This window comes from Sipha flava, unplaced genomic scaffold, assembly GCF_003268045.1.
Source record: "Sipha flava isolate LNK unplaced genomic scaffold, YSA_version1 123_pilon_pilon, whole genome shotgun sequence".
NCBI classification, from domain to species: Eukaryota; Metazoa; Arthropoda; class Insecta; order Hemiptera; family Aphididae; genus Sipha; species Sipha flava.
Genome location: NW_020271749.1, coordinates 310,390 through 319,920, shown reverse-complemented (window position 1 = coordinate 319,920; position 9,531 = coordinate 310,390). Strand labels below are relative to the sequence as shown.

Genomic DNA, 9,531 nt, shown 5'->3' with positions numbered 1-9,531 from the left:
AAAAATAGTAAGTAATTCTTAAAAGGCCTAACAGCTGTTAGTCTGTATGCAATGAGCCTGAAAAACAGCAGGCTGTTTGGAAAAATAATAATTAGTTCGCAAACGGGCTACCCCATTGCAAAGAGCCTAGTCTTTTTGCAAAAAAACTAATTTTCCATATGGCCTACGACATATATATATATAATATTTTATATTGTATAAGTAGGTTGTTATACAAATTTTATTCGTGTATACACTGTATTACGAAATATGTAATATTTGTTTTCCGTAAGTAAAATTAGGTTCTTCTAGGCTATAATGAAACAAGCCTAACTGCCGACTGGTGTTTTTGTTAGGGGGTGAGACCCCCTGAGACCCCCCTTCGGGACCACCCTGCGTCGATTACTATAACACTGAAATAATGAACAATGAAAAATAATTTTGTATTAGAGCTGAGTTTGCAGTGCTTATATATTATATATCTTATTAGTGTAGTTATCTATCCCGATACACCAAACCAGAAAATATTCTAAGTAATTTTCACTGGGTGGTACTTCAATAAAATTGTCTATTGGTAAAACATATAGAGTAAATCAATTCTTATCATTACGGTCGTTATGAGAATATGTTGGTTAGTGACATGATCACCCACCACTGAGTAGCATTTAATTATCACTAGGGGGCAGTACTTTGCCACGTACTTTGTATGTTAAAATATGCTCTGCGCCTGTCATTCATCGTCATCACTCGTCACTGTTCACCAAGCAGTAATATAATGTATACACGTCGCATGGACACATTATTGTTAAATATAATAAAAATATTAATTGATCAACAAATTGAAATTGACCATCGTTATTTTTTACTACTTTCTGAAAATGGGGCATTTTAATGTCCCGAAGATTTCCCGGGGAACAGCGGGACAAAAAAACGAAAAACACAACTGTCCCGTTCAAAACTGGACGTATGGTCACCTCAGTAATACATTGATATTTGTTTACAATAACTTGTGCTTATAATATAAGCATAGGTATACTTTGTTAGGTTTAGAATTTATTTTAAAATGATCTGAGGTAAAATATTCAACAAGTAGTATTTCGTAGTAAACGAATTTTGTATGTAGTTTTATTTTTAATATTAATGGCATATTGTAATTTGAAAAAGATATAAAAATAAAAATAATTGCTAAAATATGTTAGTAGGAGGTATATATCATTTCTCTGTTATGAAAAATTGTACAAATGTAAAGTTTGTATTTAAAATGTATACAGTAAATATAATTATATTAAAAAAAAAAGCAATTCCATGTTGCTCGAAAAAAGTCTTTTTTTGATATCCGTATTTATGAAGCATACAATATATCAACTGAAAATAATTGTACGGTTGTTATCTATTTAACCGAATAAATGTATATTTTTGAGAAATATTTTATTTACAAAGCGATTTAATATTTTGTATAATTAAAACACATATACCAAATTAAAATTACAAAGTTAATTTCTTCACCTTATATAGCACTTATGGTTGATTAACATTTCAAATTCATTTTATATTTATTTTTTATCTAGTAAAAATATTCTTAACTTGTAAATAGTTTAATCAAATATAGGGACTTTGTTAATCGAATATATACATATTATATCTACTACACATTTTGTGAATTAACCAAGTCTATATATATATTGAAATATGAATCCCTACTTCTCTTGGTCACCATCACGCATAAACGGCAATTTCAGATCGGTCCAATTTTGCTAATTCTTTTTTTTTTTTTTGTATTTATTATTTTCAGGATAAGGTTCTTATGAAAGAAAAAATTCAGAAAATTTCACGGAAAATTAGGAAATTTAAGAAAACTAAACCACCATATAAAATTATTTCTAATCTAACCTTAGTGCTTTGGATAATATCAACTTCTCTAACCTTTTGACATTAGACATATAATTGAAAAAAAACATGCAGCAAATATTGTCAAAGAGGATGTAAAAAAACTGAATAGTATTAATAAAACAAATGTTTCGATGGGTGTTATTTTATTGATAAATAATACATGTAAAATAATTAAAATATCTAATTAATTTATCTTTATATATATTATAATAATTTTAATAAATCTAATATAATATAATAATATTTAATACATAATAATATATCTAATTAATATATCTATGTAAGATAGCTGAATTTCTTAGTGCACATCACGATTAGTTCGGAGACATCACGACTAATATTAAAAGTTCAATTTAATATGGAGTTTTGGTAAGTTCAGATAGACTAACATATACATTACTAACATAATAAGTGATATACTTTATTTTAAAGAAGAATATAATAGTTTTCTTTAATTCACAGTTGAATTTTTGCTTTCGAAAATTCTAGCAATTAGACGTACAAACTTAAGTCGCAGAACTCACAATTCTATAAGTCAAAGATATACAAGAGCAAGTGAAATTGACGAGCAACGAGAAGCGCGGAATGAAATTGAACGGAATTGATGGAATAAAAAACAACAACATTTTACTATACGTGCATAATAGAAAGAATTTAATAGCGAAAACTTTTAAATAATAATGACCATGGATACCGTAACATTAGTAAAGATAATTATACATATTTTTAAACCATCCATTTTATGGAAATACGTTAAAACGCTCAAATTAAAAATGAATATTGCAGAACGACCAATCTGGAGAAGTTTTTTCCAAAAAATTGCTCGAAATTGGAAATGGCAAAATACCTGTTGATATATCATATTTTCTACCAATTTTTGTCACTATACTGAAACTAAGACCGAACTGATCGAGAAGATTTTATAAAACATTGCTCAAAATTACAAAGATCATGTATGGTTAAGTGAAAGAGTTACAGTGGCATACACACGGGGGGAGGGGGGTTCCGGGTTCAAACCCCCCAGGGCCAAAAAAAATAAAAATAAAATTGTTTTATTATTGATGACGTGTAATATATTCATAGTTCCATTATTACGTTTTGAACTTAAAATATACAACTACACAAATATTATGATAATTAAATAACTATATTGATAGGTGTTTAAAAAGTCTTGTTAACTGTGCTGTTTTTATATTCCAATAGCTATTAATTTACTGTAATGTAAAAGTAAACTGTAAATTGGTAAAAAAGTTGTATAAAATAATATCTATAGCAGTTATTTATCTTATTTATCTGTGCAACGAAAAAAAAAAAGATAACGATTATTTTTGTTAACTTCTCCTCCCAGAGCAAGATTGAATATACGTCACTGAAGAGTTATATTGGCTGCAAAAAACGTTGATGTCAACGAAATTAATTTTCCAATTCAAAATTAGATAGCTGGCGAATTAATGATATAACAATCGATTGATTCCTAACGATAATATTATTAAGGATGTTGTCAACTATCCAACGGAGTTTTTAAATTCGCTGGAATTTACTGGATTACTACTTCATAACCTGCAATTAAAAATCGAATCGGTAATCATTATGTTGTGGAATATAAATCAGCCACACTTCTTTGTAATAGCACCCGACTTGCGGTGAAGAAATTAATGAACAACGTCACCGAAGTCACAATTTTGAAAGGGAAGTACAAAGGTGAAGAAGTTTTGATTCCACGGATTTCTTTGATTACGAATGACATGCCATTCGACTTTAAACGGTTGCAATTTCCAATGCAGCTAACATTTGCAATGTCGATAAATAAATCTCAAAGGTAGCCTCTAAATGTTTGTGTCATTTTGAAAATTCATGTTTTTTACATAGCCAGTTATATGTTGCCTGTTGCCTGGGTCGGAATACCAACAAAACTATTTATATACGGGCAAAAAAAAAAAAAAAAACTAAGAATGTTTTACTCGTATATCATAAAGCATTGGAATAATAAACACTTTTTTTTAATCTTAACAATTCGAATTCAATATTCATAATTAAGACAGGACAACGTATGTCGGGTCAGCTAGTAAACATATAAAATCAATTAATTTGTGAACGGTAGATATCATCTAGGCTGAATAGAGTTTGACTGCTACATCATGTGTAACATGCATGTCTACTAGCTGATAACATTACTAACATTTTATAGATTTCGTAAGCCCCGTTTTAGGATTTGCATGAAAAACAAATAACGCTCTTGTATAATTAAAATTGCACTCCGTATAAATCCGGTTTAAGTATTGCACGCGAGCCCAAAATAGTATTCTAGTTATATAAAATTATACTCGTATAAAGGTTTTGTCAACCACATAGAGGGAAAGAGATTTAAAGCAGTGTATTAAAGCCTAATGACTAGGCTACAAAAAGCACGTTGACATTATAGACCATTTTATAAGTTCCCATGTACTTAACATCAGTATAGTTTTTAAACATTAAATTTTGAAAATAACAGAGATATACTGTAGAATATCTACATAAAAAACAACTAAGCGATTGAAAAATAAATGTTGTACGGTTTGTTCAAAAATCATAAATATGCTATAAAACGTATTTTTCATTTTACGAGATAAACAAAAAAAAACTACGATATGTATTCAGAATAACCATACCAATTCATAAAATAGTGATAAAATATTTTAATTAAAAATTAGTACATCTAAAATAATAATTTGTTTTAATGTCAATATATTTAAAACAATTGTTCCTTGTAAGATGTGTGTAAACATAAAATTGACTTTTAACGTACAGGTATTTATTATGATCGTTGAAAGTGTTTTTGAATTTTTTATTTTATTTTTTCCACTTTTGGACAGCCTCAGTTTTATTAATTGAATTACAAATTATTGAACTGAACGATTTTGTTAATTATTACAATATTCCAGGGGTAAATATTTGATCAAATTAATATATTAATTGTATACACATCGCTATGAATATTAAAATGTCTTATCATTTGTTATACATGTTAGAGTTTGGAGCTCATAAAATAATCATTACATAGTTGATAAATTATCTAAATGATAAAAAAAATAAAAATAAAAATAATCTAATATTGTTTGAAAATTGTTTACCCTTATGTCCACATAAGTTATACTGCAGTTATGATATAGTGTTTTAAAAGTAATTACAGTTTTTGTAAACGTAAAAGCTTATTGTAATTTTTAAAAAAATTTTTACATGGATCAATGTTGATTATAATATTCATAAATTCGGTCAATAGTATTCCAAGATCAATTTAAAACAAAAACCAAAAGGAAAACAAAGATGACCTAGTTGTACAATTTTCCAGTGATAATTTATCAGGAACTTTGTAAACCTGAATAAAGAAAAGACCCGTTTCACATGATACGTACATTTAGACATCGTATGTATTATACCACGAATTTTTTCTGTACGCTGGCAAACACATTTAAAAATAGAAGTACTCAGAAACTTTTCGCAAGACTATTTATGTATATATATATTTATATGATCACTTAAATTAAAAACTGGTGTAACTTTAAAAAGATCATTTTTGGAATATCCTAGTACTCTTTATCGCGAAGAAACGCTCATTTTATGAGATGATCGTTTTCGACAAATCTATTTTGGATATTTTCCTACGAATCTAAATTAATAGTAATTCTAGAAACAAGAAACTACTATCAATCATTTATTTTACAGATAAAATTATTCTAATATCGTAAAGAATGTAAATCGTAAAATAATTAACATTATAATTACACATGAGGTTTTTTCTATCCAAACATTTGTTATTAAATTTAATTACTAATTAATTACATAATATTCATAACTTTCTTTTTAAATTTATAATTTGTATTTTTAATTTTAAAAATTTAAATAACCAATGTAATAAATACTTGATTATATTTAAACAATAGTTCAACTTAGTTTCTAAATTTAATCATTTTTCATTACCCAATATAATTATTATATTTTTATGATATGAAATGTACCTACTACATTTTTCATCATCATTGATTTAACAATTATGATTTCTGTAACTTAAATTCATATAAAATATCCTCCTATTAAAAAAAAAAATCACTTAAATATTAAACACTAAATAATAGCTATCGTGTTTTGCCATGTTATATTAGTACCATTTTAGTTGAATTGCCATTGGGGTGGGAGTAAAAAAAAGAAAAAAGTGAACGAAAACTGCCTATTGTTTAAAGGGTTAAAGGTGACGTTCGTGTTTATAGTCGTAAGACATTAGGTTACCAGGGTAGGATTACGGAATGGGGAAGGGAGATATTGGCAAAAACAAGAGTCGCGTAGATGTGAAGTCATTAAAAACAGCGGCTATTATGCATTTCACCAGTCGCGTGCCAGTAAGTATAGTGTGCGTACCCCTATTGCAACTACATAGCCAACGGTCGCCGGGTGGGAATTCAAGGTAGACTTTCTTTCTAAACAATGAAAACAAAAAAAAAAAAAAAAACAGGAGAAAATCCTTTCACGTGCACGACGAGGGGTAATTTAGGAAACCTTGGTAATTTATTGGAGGCATTTCAACTAATATTAAGTCGAACCGACACCTTGCACCTATACCCAAACCGACCATGGGCGTGGTTTCATATTGATGATAAATCGTTCATGCATTCAAAATTAGAAGAATACTTGAGACTTTATGAGATTTTTGAGTCTATTAATCCTACTAGTGAAATAATAATATAAATTGAAAGTTAATGAGCCAAGTATTTATATGCATGGTGGTTTAATATATTTTTTTATTTTGACCACGTTGATTATACATTCGTTGAAAATAAATAACTTAAGTAAGTTAATTTTAAATATATATAATAAATTTTAAGACTTTTCATGGTTATTAAATATCTATTTCTTAATCGTTTTAATGGAATTGTGGTTTTCGTCGATAAATTAATAATTTCCATTTAAAAAATAGTCTAAAGTACCTATATGTTTATTTCATTAAAGAAATTGTGATAGAAAAAAAATAATAGAAAAATATTTTTAAATTTAATTTATAATTTGATTTTATTTAGAATTGCTATATAAAAAATATTTTATCCATCCCTCTTAATAAATCCTTAAAAACTTATATAATACGTTAATAACAGAATATGTTTAAGCTTTTTATTATTATTATTATTGTTGTTGTTATTGTTATTGTTTTTGTTTTTTGGCTTTTAATCATGAGAGAAATAGATTTTGGATTATTTAAAAAGTGTTTTCTACTTTATCGAATAATACCTATACGTTTCTTGAGTTAGATGACAATACTTAACTACCTACTTACTGATATATAATTAATTTACTTATTGTCATTATTATCTTGTTTACTTATACAAAAAATAATATGATGTACTTTTAATAAAAATAAATTTGCTTTTTTATAATTTAAATATGTTAATCCTAGTTCAATACATTTATTATAATATTCTACATAATAATAAGTTTAACATTACGTTACATAAAAACCACGAAAGATTATTCTAATAAAGACGATAAATAATTAAATACAAAATCTTAATGCAAATACTAAAAAAAGTTATAACCGAGTGTCCATTACAAAATTAAGAGAAGAAAGTAATTAAGTTTTTTGTGTGGGTTTCAATCCACTTCGAACGAGAGATGAGAACAAATAATAAAATCATGTTGTAAGATAAACTGACTAAAGTGAATGAAGAAATCTTCTATTGTGGGCAATATTAAAGCAAAGCCAATAATTTAGCTGGATTGTAAAATTAAATTAATGTTTCAAATTAAGATAAATTAAAATGTTTTTAAAATTATATTTCAGTTAATCAATTTACTTAATTTTATAATTTAAAATTTTTCAATTCCTTCATAACTTTTTAATAAGTTTTCTTCTTTTTTATAAATTGTAGTACCTACTTTAAGTTTTTTTTCAAAATAAAAGTAAATAACTTAATTTCAAATATTCATTTCGACTTTACTTTCGAATAATAATAGTTTATTAACTCGCTCATATTTTTTTTTATTTCAGACCTAACAAAAATATAATTTAACCATAAACAATTAAACCACATTAACGCCATAGCAATACGAATAATATTTATATTGAATCAATTTTATTGGAAAATACGACCAAAATTATTTTAAAAAATACGTTGTAATTTTATACAAATCATTATTGCTATTATTATTCAGTATTTTACTTGAAAAATTAATTGTTTGATTTGAGCTGGTACCATGAAGATATTGACGTCAGACGTTTTTTACGTGCTATATTTTTCATTTTTTTATTTAAATTTTTATTATTTTATTTATTTTACATCCATTCAGTGCAAGAACAGTTATGTATTGTGCATTGAAAATATTGACATTGACAATTGACATATTTCGAAAGAGAGGATTAGAAGTTTCTAGAAACTCAAACATAGATATTTCATGGGTCAATCGTGCTGCAATAACTGTAACTTTGTATGGTACAAAATATTTTTACGCCTGAACTCATAGACCCTTACTGCATTAGGTAGATGATGTTATATTAGATAAAACATTTTAAAACAGCTTGTAATTACTCGTTCTTTTTCCCTGTAAGGGCGGTAAATGAAATTGTATTTTATCGTTTAACTATCACTCTCCCAATTTTAATTAAATTTATTATTTATGGCCCTGTGGATTGTTGTATAATAATACATATTATAAATAGCTAAAGAAAAAAATCAATTACACGTCCCCTCTAAAACATTTTATAACGTGTATATCACGTGATTTAACACTGGATAACCGTATAACCGAACACCGGAGATCTTTAAATCTACGTCATTATTATTCATCATCAAACATTTTAGAATCTATGAGACAGCTAAATTTGTTTAATATACAAATTTATTTTTAATGAACATGGTACAATATGTATCAATATTTTTATATCACTTAAATGTGTATTGACATCGTAAATATATATATAATTACATTTTTTTCTACGTTTTATTTTATGAGATCAGATTTTAGAGTAAATATAATGTAACAATCAATTGAAAATATAAAATAGGCTATTATATTTATATCTATGTTATATAATTAATGGCAACAAAAAATACATATTATTTTTAAATATTCCAATAATACTCGTACAAAACTGTTTCAACAAATTAAGTAGACAACTACAAGTGAATCAATTCTATTGTGATTTCAAAATTAGTTAGTTTGTATGACTACTTGTAATTTTAACGGTCTTACCATTTATCAAATCACACGTAAATAAATTATTAGCTAATTAAAGAAATCATTACATACATTCGTCAATATTTATGTTAAATAATAGAAAAGTTGATGTTTTTGATTTCAGTTTTGATTTCGACTAAAATATGACAATTTAAAATAGACTTCACTTGAATCTTTTTAAAAAAATTTAGTTAATTTATGTAAAAATAGCTTAATTAAGAATTAAAATATTAATATATTAACTGACATATGATTAAAGTGGTAGATTTATAAAAAAATATTCAGCATGTAGATGCTAAAAACAATATTTTTTTCGAATTCAGGTTTAAAAAGTACATTGATTTATAGTTTCGTTATCATAATTTGCCATAGTCATCTCCATTAACCCTTAAAATAGACTCTAGTTGTAAGAGCTGAAGTGAGAGCTATGATTATAAATTACATTGAACAGCACAAATTAAA

The 9,531-nt window shown here is 26.3% G+C and overlaps 1 protein-coding gene across 1 annotated transcript in view; it reads left to right on the top strand.

Moving 5' to 3' along the window:
- The window catches only part of LOC112694093, a 62,605-nt gene that overhangs the window by 18,093 nt on the left and 34,981 nt on the right, over positions 1 to 9,531 (top strand). The window lies entirely within an intron of this gene.